This window comes from Tubulanus polymorphus, chromosome 3 (genome assembly GCF_964204645.1).
Source record: "Tubulanus polymorphus chromosome 3, tnTubPoly1.2, whole genome shotgun sequence".
NCBI classification, from domain to species: Eukaryota; Metazoa; Nemertea; class Palaeonemertea; order Tubulaniformes; family Tubulanidae; genus Tubulanus; species Tubulanus polymorphus.
The window spans coordinates 4,653,284-4,669,298 of record NC_134027.1 but is presented as its reverse complement, the minus strand read 5'-3'; the positions used below and the strand labels follow the sequence as shown (position 1 = coordinate 4,669,298).

Below are 16,015 nucleotides of genomic sequence, written 5' to 3'. Positions count from 1 at the left end.
GCTTCTGTTAAATAGACAGACGTGCATTATTGTTTTGTCAATAAACTAAAGATGCTATAGGGCACATCTACTGGTCAGCGGAGATCGCGTAGATATAATAAGCATGTTTGACCAGAGGTCAATGATCTGAGGAAGTAACGCCATATGTTCGATGGCATCTGGTTCGCGCGACTTTTCTATAGTCGCCATTCCGTCACATTCAATTTTCACCTGCCCGGCTTTTAGTTGTGACAATGAAACGAAAAGATGCGACGTCTCGAGATGTGAGAGATAGGACTCGCACGACTCAAACAATACGATGACACGAGGGTAAACAATGCCACCGGTTTACACACACGGCTTCGCAATTTCTCGTCAGCCCGGAACCGGAAGAGAAGTTTCTCTGAGCGAGAGTACACGTATCCTGCATTCAGGTACGACGCCATTAAAATTCGAATAAAACAGTGAAGTTAAACACTGAGACTGATTAGTTTCTTCATCGTCACCGAAATGAATGAAAAACGTAATTCAACGCAGGCATATAAACCATCTGACCAACTTCAGTTTCTTGTTTCAGTTCAACTCAGATATGCAATTTTATAGAATCGGATTTAGATAAATCAAATGACGTTTCAAGCTGACTGAAGAAATTAGATTTGGAACGGTTCTTTCTTACACGCCATTATTCGTGTGTTTTATGTCACTTGCAGTTTTCGTAGCCCGCCGAGAAATACAGGTTCGACATCCGGATAAATATTGCAACCCGGACGATGGATGGGACAGCCCGGCAGGTGAAGACGTTGTTTGTGATAAGTGCGGGTTCTGGGGAGATGTTGGGGATAGGTGACAAATCATTATAGATGATGGCTCGCAGGTGAATGCTTTATCCGACAGGCAGACTGCTGACGATCCTATTACACACAATTCATTTGTGATTTCCATAATTCACGATATCAGATCCGCGTTCTCATTCACGGCCCTATCAAGTAAAACCGCCATTACATCAGCGTGTCATTATTAACGAACGTCACAGATTTGCTGTCTCTCCGCTGCACAACAACAAACCTTTTGACATCTGAATCCACGACGGCAGTGGCAATCTGCTTTATGTTTAGACCATTGATTCAAAAAGTTTAATTCATATCATGTATCAGACATTAAGATTCGTGTATTTACGAATAACATACATTTCGACACTCCACTTCGTATGACGTCACGAGGCAACTAGTAACGTTTGGTCGTAAATTAGGTGCTTCCTGGGTTTACTTATTTACAAACCCACAACCATTGCCATCTTACGCTGGCATTCACCAAGCGAGAGTTCTCTCGCAACCGATATACTAAATTACACCATTTTAACGGTACCTTAATCGACTCTATAATGTGGTAAAAAATGTTTTGGAAGAGTTCACGTAAAGGTGTCACATTGGAACCAGAACACGTGTGCCTCATATTCCCTCATCATTTATCATTGTATATATGAGTAGGCCAATGATTTCAATAGATCCTCATTAAAACGTGTCATTTTACGAGCTGGATATTGCTTAAATTTCAGCTGCTTAGGACCGGATTCTGGTATATAGAACAAACAATACACCGACAGTGGGTAATATACGATGCACCCATCCTCCAGCATTAGGCTTATTATATTTGAGTATATAAGGGTGTTCTGGCATGCGAACATCCTATTCATTTATGGACGTTCGGAAGGTGACAGATGTAGCCTGGTCGTACGTTAAACTGTTGTCGCAAATGGAACATCGGGGATATATTTGAATATCATTCATCTAAACACACGATTGGGCTCGGCTGATTGGGCAGGTGATTTCAGTTGATCATTTCAAATTTCCAAGTGTTCATTTGCTCGAATCGAGCGATCCCCACAAAAAAAACAAGACCGAGTTTCAAAATGCTACAAAAATGAGCAATTTGAGCAAGTTATTGTGATCCAAATTTTAAACAGGCTTCAAAAGTCTTGTGATGTGAACATGTTCCGCAGGGGTGTATAGGTTCGAGTCCCGTTTGGGATGAGACTGAATGGTGTTATGACATATACTTGATGATACCTTGAAACTTTTGAAATACATTCATTCGAATATTCCTAAACAATATTCATATATTCTATTGGGGAATCGGAAGACATTCTTTGACACTTTGTGAACCTATCTATTGCAGTTGACGAATTCGTCTGTAGCTATTACTCTCAGTCATTTTGGTCGAGCATTTTCATCAGTGCCATAAATCGTCGGTTGAGCTTCACAAATACAGCCAGTGATGGCAGCCTCTTGGCGTTCAGCAGGTCTAGCTTACCGCTAAATCCCTAGGATTTCACTTATTTACATTTCACTTTGTCAACACCGCGCGGAAAAGCCATCTCCGTGAATCCTAACAAATCGAGAATTGTACCGTTTGCCGGGATGACACTTGCCGTGATTGCGGCCGCCGCAGAAATCCCTGTTAATGCCTTCGTACTGCGACATCATAATTATGTAAATTGCTTCATTTCTGAGCGGTATTTAGGAGAACGTTGACAAACCATTTGATTATGTAAATGTTATCGACCCACCAGTGATTGTATCACGGCGAAATAGTTGTTTCAGATATGATACAACGACGAGAAATCTTGTAAACCACGTTACGTTCGCATGTGAGGCTGATTGCGATAAAATGTACAACGTTTGGCTAATTCAGTTTGTAAAGTGTAAATTAATTTCATTGCGAGGTGACAAATTTATTCAAAGATTCCAGGGCCGAAGGGGACTTCTATCATTCTAGAATCATTTTTCCGATGAAAGCCGAATGCTTCAGCGATTTATGGTTAGCGAATTTGCTCATAATAGGTCATGGTCAATTACAAAATTCGGTCAAAATTCTATTTAATGCAATAAAAGCGACTTTGTTATAAAAATGTTTTAGTTCTCGTAAGATTGTTATTGTAAGGTTGTCAAATGACCGACTTCTAGATTCAATAGCCGGGTTGAGACGGCGGTGTGCATTCTTTTTATGCAATCACAATTCCTGGTGTAGTTTCTGAGAATAAGAAGAATCTTTTGCACTGTTTTGTGACAGGGGTTAAAGATGGGTCATTGCATCACATGAATCATAGACTCTCGGTTAATCTTTTATTATGTCAAATCCAAAAGATATCAAAACCTAACTAAAGATTTAGTCCGTTGCGTAGACCGTGCGATAATGTAGTGTTGGTATCTATATCTTGTTCTTGAGTTTTCGGTAAAGTCTATTTCAACTGGTAATTCGATGATCGGCCAGCTGTGTTTGGTGGCTGGCGGAATGTAGCTACTGACGGTGAAATAATACGATTCGACCACAGTACGTGGCACTGGAAAATTAGATAAAACTATCTCGTCTTGAATGTGACCTGGTCGTTATTCGCGGCACTAGTGGCAGCAGGCGAACAGCTCTTTGAAGAAGATTTGATCTAAACAAGTTTCAATCGGAGCCCGGTGGAAATCCAATTTGGACAGTTTGTACAAAACCTGTCGTCTGTAGCCCCCTTAATTGAGTCATTTATATCAGTAACTTGGACAATTGAATAAAAGTGATTCGCCTTGATTGTATTTACAAAGTGCACGCCGGGTCTCAAATCGAATCATGTCAAATGACGGGACAATCGGCAAACGAGGTAGAGATACAAATGCAATTTTATCTCCATCATTTCGCAGAATGTCACTGATTTAAATACACCAGCTTCTTCCATCACTGTCAGGTCGGTGCAATGTCGTTTTTGGCCCAGTCTCCCCAGTCTTTCATGCGCGAACATATTATGTTATAATACCGCCTATATGTAAGATATCAATGTCTTAAAAGGAAGAAAACTCGTCCTTCGGCGGTTTTTACGATCAGCAATGTAGCGTAAAGTGAAATTACCCTCATACCTAAACTATAGGGGCTCAAGCTGAGGACAGGATGTGAGGTTGGCGGGTAGCGTATTGTAGGGTGTAAACTATTGTCTGTTAATTCGTGCAATAAACTTCAAATGACGCAATTTGGTCATCATTTAATTCTTTGCACCTTGCTCCTAATTACAGAGGTGCAAGTCCTATTGTACTCGTTCAATAGCCACCGACTCTGACCGCAAAGCCTGACCACTCGATTCAGCCTTTCCTTGTTATTTCACGGCGATATTAAATCTGGTTGCGTATTTGTGTTTTAAGCGATGAATTAGAGAAAACTTGGTTAGCGGCAAAATCCTATTGTAAGAGCACAATGTAGGTGGACTCCCTTCAATTTTCTTACCAGTAGGCGATTAAGGCGCCAAACTATCTCCTTCGCGGTTTTCTTTATGATTTATACTTAAGGGAATTGTCAAATCTGGGTAGACAGAAAGATCAAAGGATGATACTTAATTGGTCACTTGAACAGGTGGAGGCTTCATCTCTTTTTGAATATAAAATACGCGTTATTCAACGAGCACATGGAAACCACGACGTTTTCGATATCTCGTTTTATGTGTACGGAAAATATTTCAGAGCCGAATTTCCAAATAGGTGTCGGCGATGAAAGCTCTTTCTTTTCCTCTAGGGATACTGTAGCAAGCAAAATAGAGAATAATGCCTTGCCACCAGAAATTCAGGATTTATATTGCTCTATCAACAAACCTAAAGGTTATCATTTTTTCTCAATACTTTAATACAATTGAAATAAGGATATGTAACAATGATATCATACATTATATATCAATACAACTACACATTATTAGATTATTTTGTATTCATTAGCACCGATTTTCCAATTCTGGATACAAGAATAAAAAGCACCTATGTTTTACATGGAATGTCCCTGATGCAGTACGAGCTCATAATTCATAACAAACAACGATTTACAACAAGATGAAATAAACAAAACCAATATGAACATCACGTGTAAAGATTTCAACAAATCACAAAAAGACAAATTCAAAACATATAGTCCTACTACTTTGAACATAGTATATATGGATTGTCAATTTCATATTTGTATTTTTTCTTCATATTGGGAGTGACTGTCGCTTTGAAATGAACATCAACCTTTATTGACCTTTATTGACCATTAAACCATCCTAAAAGTTCATCTTAATCGGATTTAGGTAAATTCAATGACTATTATTGATACATTGATATCATTTTGGGGTGTACGTAGGAGTGAACGAAATCAATTGTCACAAAGTTGCGCAGTTTGTGAAATTCTTGTCTTAGTGTAGGTGTCAGTGGTTATTCTTCATCTCTGGTGGTCTTTCTTTCCTTCGATTGTTATCAAAACAACCTGGAAATACAAATAAAATCAGTTTGAAAAATTGGGAAGATCTTGCGAAGATAAGCACGTAGAGAGGGGTCTTCCCAGCTGCACTTCCCATTTATACAAGGATATGTCCTATCATAGGATTCCCAGTTCAATAGCTGTTTAATGATTCCCAGTTATTTTCTATAATTGCTAATAACCTCCGTTGGACTTAAGCATGCGTCTATTTTGTATATACATCTATATGTATTTTTTAAAAGTTGGCAAAATAGTAGGGTAAGATATGAGGTAAAATACTAGTGCATCTTCACATTGAATTGTATAATCATTTTGTAGCTCGGGGTGTTGGTCTGTCACCAAGTTGATCAACACACCGTAATCAGATTGATCTAGCGAACACCAAGGGGAACCGCAACCTACCAGCGATTGATATAATTAACACAAAGGAGTTGATAATTAGGACTGATCTAATGAATAGAAGTTATCGATCAGTAAACAATTACCAGTAGCAAGTGAATCTACAATACCATAGAAACGAAGTACAAACATTTGTAAATACGAAGACGAACGTTTCCTTCAAAAAGTCACGTCGAGGTCTTTAAAAAAGTTAACAAACTCAATCAGGTCAATTTTCCAGAAATAACATTGGATGGTAAAAATGGCATAACATTTCGAGAAAACATTCTGTTTCCATTTCTTCCGCAATGATACGGAACAACACATAAATAACGTAACAAACATGAATAGGCCGGTGGTGGAACTTATGAATGAATACACCTATATGATAATGAACCGTGTCTCATCCACTTGTTCTAGAAACAATTACTTCCCGACGAATCAATGTTTCGTACTAGTAGTATATTGATATTTCATAATCATTCTCTTCAAAGAATACATATGACCAACATTGATCACAGCATATATCGATTCATCAGCAATCTTATCATCAGAAATGATGAAGATGTAATGGCTGATTCGGGTAGAATAGTAAAATTGTGTGCACTTAATTAAGCGTAAATACATTTCAAATATGAGTCCCAACTGGAGCGATCGGTGAAACATCATTCTGAAATCGCAAGTGAATCGAAATTTCGACAAAATTGAATTAGAGACAGGCCGCGCTCTTATGTCGACACCAGTTTATGTCATGTCCACCACTTTGACAGTCGCAGATCCGAAGTTATGTCAGACATTCATGAAGTGGTTATACTTGCAGCAATTACATTAGCCAAGTGGTGTTCACTGGATAGTGTTGTTGACATGAACTCCCGAATTAAATACGTTATCATGTAGAGCCTTGTGAAGAGCATCCACTTGAATTAAACATTCAGTTGAAATCGTTACTTTGATTTTGCCAACAATTTACACAACTTACATGCAATGGAATTTCCTACGCGTGAATTTGTCACTTGTTATTTACTGGAACTGACCTCTGGGAACTTAAATTCAGTGAATGAAATACACATTGTCATTTCTATGTTGGGAGTGCCAACCCAAATCTCCACACTGCATCAGATCCTATTTCAGGATATAGGATAAGAATCCGAAATCGTAACTATCGATCATGTATGGAGTTATCCACAAGGGGCCCAAGTTCTACCACCTGTCCGTAACAGAGAATTACGCGTACCCGTTAATTAACTTCGATGTGAATCCACCACACCCGGGTGAGTGCAGGTATGGACGCATCGAACGAAGGAACAGGTCCACAGCGAGGATTCGTCTTCACACACACACACACACACACACACACCTAATCACGATTAATCACGTTGATCTGATACAAAATCAATCAATAAAGTTCAATAACAAAGTTGCATCATCTTAATTTAGATTGCATTGCGGGGCACAGTAATAGAAGTATCAATCATCTCGAATAAACTAACCTGAAAACCTAGTTACAACTAACACCACATATCACAACCAAATAGATCTATCTTTTCTGCCCAGTTTATGTGTTTTAAGGTTAAATTCATTAGATTTACGTTGTTTATTACGGAATAAGGCAGATTATGTAGAATATTATCTATAGTACGTTCAGGATATGTTGTGTGCTGTTCTTAACAGTTAAAATGTCACATTATAGCGCCAACAAGAGTGAACCTGCTTTTTAGGAATATTAACAAGTTGTGAAGACACACTTGTGGCTGCAATGTTAACCAGTGAACATTTAAATTCACCTGTACTCAACTGGTTGAAGTGGTATGGCCGTCATTTCAACTCTTTTTGGCATGAAAAATGTGATTCAAGTATGGTTTAACCTTTCAAATATATCCCCAGTCGTAACAAGTGAATGGCGGTAGTTTTCATTATTCTTCATCGGACATATACCCACTTAGACCATCCCCTGTCTGACTTCGATGGGACAAAAACCAAAAAGCAAGGGCGAACAAGTGAAATGTACGCGTTTGAATTATGTATATCAGGTGCGTAAGCCAAAATGTTATATGTGGTCAGGACAATGCGTCGTACAAAGCATCGAACACTTTAAAATTCATGAGATACACATGAAAATCTGATATTGTATACAGACATTTTTGACCAATTTGAATGCTATCCATGTCAAGACACTTTCAACTTTCCTCGTGTACAATCATTGACTGGACCTCTTGACCAACTTTTTTAAGGATGAGCTATCTATGCATGGAATTTGTGAACAGCGGTCCAAAGTACCACGAGGTTTTTCGTTTTGGCGACGGCCAAAGATGTTCGATGATGAACGGGCACGACTCCACGACATCGACCTCTCTATATTAGCTTTGAAATTCACAGTAGCCATCATTTTTGTTTGTTGATTGATTTACTCTCCTCTAATGGCCTCAGACAGATTCCATTGAATGGACTGTCATTTCCTGAACGGTCAGCAAAATCAAGCATTTTAATGCATTTTCACACATACGGGTCTCTGCCACTTGCATGTAAACTTCCTTGCTCAAATAAGGAAACCAACAGAAACTTAAGTGTCGTATTGAGCACAGGTGACCACACAGCGCATTAGATGTTTTACTATTAATCAATATAAATATGAAGCAAACAGATAATTTCAAAAACAAGCTATTTGCAATGGTACGAGAAATATGCATTACGTAATGTTAACTGATAGCCCTACTATACGGATGAAAAGCGTGCCCAAGTTTAATGCCTCAACGTCAACACCAACATTTCAAACAATTCAAGAGCTGGAGGCTTGATGACATAAACTAAACAAACTTAAGAATATGTATAAACTAAGGAATTTGCCTATTAACTAACTACTTGCAAACATAAAAACCAAAAACATACCTAATGAATAGATTTATATTTTGAGGTATTGAAAAATCAATTTTGGACATTTTCATTTAAAGAAAATGTGTATAAACATGCTCAAATCAGAGTTAAATACTGAAAAACCCATAAAAACGAGTAGATATTTCACCTGTCCTCAAAGACACACTACAGTGGGAAATGCAGGTTGCCATGAATAGAAATTAATGCTGAACGCAGTTGAAATTGTATGACGTGCCGTAACAAATGGTGGGAAAAAATTCACGAAAACAACAATAGACGGCAGGATTTACGACCAAAGACAAGTGAAAGTGCTCATCGTAGCGTCTTTCAGAATAAACATTCAAAAAAGACATGAATTGCAGAACGAATACTGATGTCGAAGGAATATTGAAAAGAATTTGAAAGCGTATTATCATATTTTCCCATGCCCTAATATACCTGTTGACACATGACGTTTTTAGATAAAGTAATTACCATTTACAGATATTTCAACACAATGTGACTTTTTCAGGCTGATGTGGTTTGGTATATACCAACGCAGGCACATTTTCGCATATCTTATGTTTCTTTTCAGACAGGTGCCATAACAACCTGTGACTAAAATGACTCAAAAACAAGTTTCAACTGAGAAAACGTCCATTCAATACATAGATTTAAGACGTCAGATCACAATGGCGGTATTCATTTTTTTCATATATTAGTAAAAGGTCTTGATCAATAATTCAGGAATAGGAAATAGTCCTAGGTCGAAATGATTGCGGGGGTAAAAACTGGAAAAGCAATAAACGATAGAATAATGATACAACAATAACTGAATCACAATTCAAAGAAAGAATCCTGAACATGTTCGAACACATGAAGAAGCTAATGTTTTATCCGCGGTGCACTACGTGTAACAGGAAACAACCTGCATCCTAATGTCACTTTCAACGTAAAAGCGACAATGGCTGAAATCGAAAAGAAAATTTCGGCTTTATCATCAATATAGTATTCACGTGGAGTGTCGTGTCGGGTTAGCTAATCAAATTACTATACATTTAAATCAATAAGAAATGCTTTCAGATATCCTAAGTGGAAACGGAGTCGCGTCCTTTTGCTAGACACTATATGCGCCCGGGAATTTATAGGCTAATATTAAAACGGTGGGAATATGACAACAGTGAAACGAATAGCAAAACCGATGTTTTTCACATTGATAATGTTAACATTAGCAATGCCATCGTTCCGCTCTTGGTAACGGACGATACGGAGATGTTCTCATCATTGCTGCCTATTGTCACTATATCTTAGTCTCAAATTAGTGAAAGTTCCCTGCTGCGTGGAACCTCTTCCATTTATGGAGCGCTAAACCTCGACTTTAAGTTAATAACCAGTATGTCCAACCAGTTAACTGTTCTTTGTGGTTTTGTGCCCATTAATACGCCAGTGGGTGAATTTTTAAAAAAATTCCCACAAAATTATCATAGGGTAATGTATACAATATGACCGAAAATAGTTTTCCAAATCATCAACACGTCACATAGAAAAAGAGCAAGCCAAAAACTAAGATCTTCATCTTTTAGTCTATAGTAAAATGCAGATGCTTTAAAACGTATTTCATGATAGATTTTGAGATGACCCGAGAATGAATTCTTAATTTCCAAGTATGTTAAAGTGAGTCCGACTCAAATGTACTTGAATATTTTAAAATGTAACAAACTAGAACCAGATGATACAGGAGAGGACAAGTGGGTACTCCATGATGAGATACAAACGTTACCATACAGTGGTCCCTGTATTTTAACAATAGGACATTACGTCATCATTATTTGGTTCTATAGAAAAAATAAACCCTTTTCTTACTCTCATTATGGTCAAAGTATTGCAATGGCAACAAACCAAAAATATTTTTGTAACTAACGTAACAAGTTGCTCATACCTCTGCGAAGAGAACTCTGTTATAACTTAAGCAATAAATCATCTAAAAACATATTTTTGGGGTTTGATTAACTTTAATATCTTGGATTCTGGATAGATTGTTGAGTCGCTTATAGTTTACCTATATGCCTATGTAAAATCAAAGTTTTCACAATAATGATGCAAATAATGTTTGAAGAAATCGGAAACTTCATTCAAAATGAAGCATCCTTTCAGAACGGAACAACTTTGTTGTAGAAATGCTCTACTTAAACGTCTCAAAATCTGCATCTATTATTTTACAATGACTCGCTGCGTACATATATCAACGTGAGTGTCTGAGATTTTTTTGGAATTTCTATAGTGAACATTTCGCATGCAAGTCTATAGGTTTCAATAAGAGCCCTTATGTGCAGGCACGTTGCCCGGAGTGTGTGTTTGATGCAAGGCAGCAGGTAGGGCAGCTGGGCTGAACAATACGCACGGCTCCGGTGTGTTTTTTATAACCCATTCAGGCCATCTTTTCAACCGACGCTAGCACTATACGATCACATCGAACAATGAATGAAGGCAGGTGGTCGTTTAGCCAAAAAATGGGCTAAATTTGAATTTTGAATTCTCTTCTGTCAGTTTTTTGGGCACCATCATCAGGTGACTGGGAGGTTGGTGTTGCATTCATAATTCAATGGTGAAATATAGGTGCATCGATTCATATGAATTCATATGAATATGCTTTCATTTGAATAAAATCATCGGATATAAATGAAGTTCTTATTTTCATTAATAGTTATCAACAGAATCTTAAATCAATGTTTCGATTCTTCATCCGAAGATGAACAAACTATAAAGCGATTATAGCGATAAAGAAAACAACAACGACGACAATAAACCATTTTACAGTTGCTAGCCGCCATTTTGTTAGGGTACTTTTGTCCCGTATTGTTGGGTCATTTTTTTCTCTTTTTTTAAAACTATCCGTGATGTGTGTTGTATCATATTTCATCTGTCCATGGATGGATTTTGACAACTTCAGCAACATTCAAACCGCGTGAATCTCTAGTTTTCAGTTATGTAAAAATCATTTCTCAAATTTACAACAATGCGACATGAGAGCGATATAAAAATCGGTGGTCAGTTTTTGCCGTGCGCATAGAAATCCAGGGTACTGAACTTTGAAGTTCGTTATTTTCAGAAATAATTTTCTAAAAAATCCAAACATTTCAAGCACTGTGCGCATAAACACCCCCTTTCAGGTGAATTTTGAAATTTTAAGATATCTTGCCTAGTTTTTTTCCTATGGCACTTTAACTGCAGCGCGTGTATTGTCATTCCGAGATTTGGCGCTGTTTTCATTGCGTGTATTTCAGTATATGGGTGTTATTTCTTCATTTTCACTACACTTGTCTCTACGGAAAATGGTTTTAATTGTTGGTACGAGTATCAGGTTTAAATATTACGGCATTAATACTGTATTCCGTTCTCCGGCGCTAGTTCGTAATGGCTGTAATGGTAGCCGCTTTTACGGCAGGCAGAGGCTTACGTACATGCACCCAAGAAAACCCAAAATATCACTCTTTTGTTGTAAATGCAATCCACACACTTCTTGCGTTTTTGTGATGGTAGATGTCACTTTTTACTTTTTATCACCTGCGTATGACATTCGAACTTGATACTTGATATTTCACCTCCAAAACAAGAAAGTTTTCCTATATTTTCTTCCCAATCTAATCAATCTTGTGTGTACTCATAGAAAGTATTCATAGAAAGTAGCTGAATATTTGCCCCACCCCATTTGTCCAGCTTTTTGACCACTTCTCCATCCATCTAATTTCAGTAGATTTTTATGTAAATTTATTGATAGACTACTGATTTAAATGGTCATCATATCATACTCGATTTTGAGTGTTATATTTCTTTTCTTCTTCCATCTCAATATAGGCCTATATATTCTCTTCCCGCGCGCAACTTCGAATGCGTGATCAAAATGCCGCTCAGTCTCGCTGCTAAAACTGGTCAGAAAAATCCCTTAAACCCCAACACCTCTAATGTCTTCGACCTATTATATTGCATAAACGACGTGATATTTAAACCTGATACTCGTACCAACAATTAAAACCATTTTCCGTAGAGACAAGTGTAGTTAAAATGAAGAAATAACACCCATATACTGAAATACACGCAATGAAAACAGCGCCGAATCTCGGAATGACAATACACGCGCTGCAGTTAAAGAGCCATAGGAAAAAAACTAGGCAAGATATATTAAAATTTCAAAGTTCACCTGAAAGGGGGCGTTTATGCGCACAGTGCTTGAAATGTTTGGATTTTTTAGAAAATTATTTCTGAAAAAAACGAACTTCAAAGTTCAGTACCCTGGATTTCTATGCGCACGGCAAAAACTGACCACCGATTTTTATATCGCTCTCATGTCGCATTGTTGTAAATTTGAGAAATGATTTTTACATAACTGAAAACTAGAGATTCACGCGGTTTGAATGTTGCTGAAGTTGTCAAAATCCATCCATGGACAGATGAAATATGATACAATACACATCACGGATAGTTTTTAAAAAAGAGAAAAAAATGACCCAACAATACGGGGCAAAAGTACCCTAACAAAATGGCGGCTAGCAACTGTAAAATGGTTTATTACTCGTAAGAAATAATAGGTAAAGCAGCTGTAAGGAAATAATATCAATTCTCATACATACAATAAAAGACTTCCTATTTTATTTATTTGTACTATTACTAGTCGGATTGTAGTGAAAAGATGCGCAAAGACTGACAGAATTTAGGATCATTAACTCAGTGTCGATGGCACAATGAATCCTCGCACGCCTGACCTGACGTCCGACAATAGGCAACCAGTGTTCCAACCTTCACGGCGGGCCTTGATTTATCAAAATCGCCAATTGTTTCCTCACCAACGCAACATTTTCCTTTTCAGCAATTTTCCCAGAGAAGTGATGGGTACAGTCGATGGGAATGATGGCACATGGGCGAATGCGATGTCGGCACCAAATGTGGCCAATTTACCCAATCACGTATACATGCATGGATAAAGTGTATCCTCCTTAACAACCGACATACAATCGTTGATTAGTTAAGACGCAGGTACCAATTAACTTATTTCACAGATTAGTGAGTTGAGAATTTTAATGACGCCATTAAGGAAAAATCTTGTAGGCAAATCATTCAATTAAGACAACATTATCATTGTTATGGTAACAAGTTAAAACCCCCCCTGTAAAAAATCACCAAAATTCAGTTTTTTAATCATTTTTTGATATAACTCGTTACTACGTCAAACTAAAGAACTTTAGACCGATTTAAAAACTCATCAGTTAATTGAAATCAACGTAGTAATTTTTCCAGTAAATGGAAATAACAAGTGTCCAAACTGTGCGCACATTAAATTGATTGCTCGGGCTCATAGATATCATAATCACTTTATGGCGTAAAGTGTAATTTCATCTGAATAGGAAATCTCTTAAAATAATCTTTTCAGATTCTGATTCGCCATTTCCGATGGCCCAATTTCACTAAAAAGGTGCATTACGTCGCTGACTAAAGGCTGATTTATAGCTAACTTCCTTATATTCGTTTGTTATTTTTGCTCCATTTCATCGGCCCGGACAAAAGCCCATATTCAATGGAGGTAGCAATAACCGACAGCTTCTCTACATTCGAAATTCTGCGTATTTCAGATTAAGAGAAATTTATCATTTTCCTTTAAAAATATATGAAATTACGTAGACATCATTCCGATTTCCAGACAGAATAAAAATGATGTTCGTGTTATTGATTTAGTCGAAATGATATAGATGAAAACCACAATACATCATCTCAACACCGTTCTAAATCTGCCTAAACTCTTAAACCACAAACAAAACCGCAAGTTCTTTATATCGTAATTTTGCGAGGTACTTTTTTTCAACACAATCTCCAGGTGTGGTCAGATGCGTTGAAGTACAACAATACCCTTCAGGATCGCGCGCATATTTAAAAATTGGGTAACCAGGCTGAGTGTTTTTAACTGTATGATGCTGTATCCGGTACTTGAATCACGTGAAGAGATGGAGATGCTGGGTTTCATTACTACCAAAGATGAGACACATCGATGGAAATTCATCACGGGCATAGCCAAAAATATGACTGCCGCTTGTTGAGACATAGCGATTCTGAATAACACGGTATATTTGGATGTACAAATTCTTAGAATCAGTTGTCGGATGTGAGCACCCAGTCAAAGGCTTTAGGAAAGTTATCTTACATCGGTGAGATATGATGATGTATGACATCCTCATACTTCTAAAGTCGCAATTCTATAGAACTCCTCTTGAATAAACTGTTGTTTGATATGAAAAGTCTTTATCGAAGACTAGAAAATTGGGAACGACGCACAAAACCGTTTTCAGGGTGTATATATGGTTGCCAACTTGAAGTCACATAAACGAACAGAAATTACATCAATTTGCATAAAAAAGTAACTTGACATCTTGCTTCCCTGTTCCAAACGAACCAACAGTTAAACACATTTTACCCCGTTTCCAAATTAAGGTAAGTGACGGGGCATAAATGATTTCCAGTTTGACAATAAAGCTAGATTATTTCAACAAGTCACACAAAAAAAAACATTTCCGGTGCGCCTATCCAGGGCCCATCGGAAATCGTCCGGTAATAAGATATAGTTTGTTCGATATTGCAAGATTCAGACGAACAAAACACGCGAAAATACAACAAACACGAATATACTGAACGCATAATGCAACTTTGTACAAAGGAAAAATTACTGTACGTCAACACTGAACAGCAGGTCATCTTGGACCATTTTTACACCCCGGAAAATAGGTTCGGTATTTTTGAGCTCAAACACTTGATTGAATAGTCAGGATGTCGAGGCATGCGTCTCGGTATTGTTCGCCACTCGTAACACAATAAAACAGGTTCACGGAGGACTCCACTTCACATTAGACTGAACCAGGCGGTGTTATTGTCAACTGAATAGACGCAGGCGTCCTTCATCAACTCAACACAATCTGTTCGGGTTTTATGAGATAAGCTTTAACTAGAGAAGCCCAGTGACCCAAAATATTCTGGACATCTGTCATTATTTTCTGAAAAGTCTAACTAGAAAAAGCGCGTCTTCCTAGACTCATCAAACCGATGGAAAGTCGTTGTCCAAACCAAAGAAATTCGAAAGAATTCGCGTATAATTCGAAGAACATATTCCGCCCAAACTGTTATAACGATATTTACCATAGCAAAGCTAATTCCACGGAATGTTCTCCGTGAACCACTAGTCGGGAATCTAGAATTCAAACTATCACCGGACATCCTCCGCGGTGCAGGTGAACTTCAACCAGTAAAACGTCCAATCATCGGAAGATTGATTTGAACGCAGAGCTACTTACCACAATCATATTGAATACGATGACACCTGTCCTGGACAATAGGACGGAGCCGGGACAGACTGTGTCTCTCGTGCTGTATTATAACCGTCACAATACGCACCCGTCAGCTTATTGTTTTCAGCAGGTGGTGGACTTCATTCCAATGGATGGGTTCGTGCGCTTTGAGTGTAGAAGTATGCATTCAGACGAGATGAGGACAAGACTAAACTTCCTAGAACAAA

General features: G+C 37.8%; 1 protein-coding gene across 2 annotated transcripts in view; it reads right to left on the bottom strand.

Annotated features, from left to right (window-relative positions):
* Positions 1 to 4,617: 4,617 nt before the first annotated feature.
* The window catches only part of LOC141901716 (chloride channel protein C-like), a 56,357-nt gene continuing 44,959 nt past the window's right edge, over positions 4,618 to 16,015 (bottom strand). For both annotated transcript variants that reach the window (XM_074789142.1, XM_074789143.1), the window contains one exon: positions 4,618 to 5,241. The gene's annotated coding sequence lies outside the window, so the exon portion shown is untranslated. The remainder of the gene's footprint in view (positions 5,242 to 16,015) is intronic.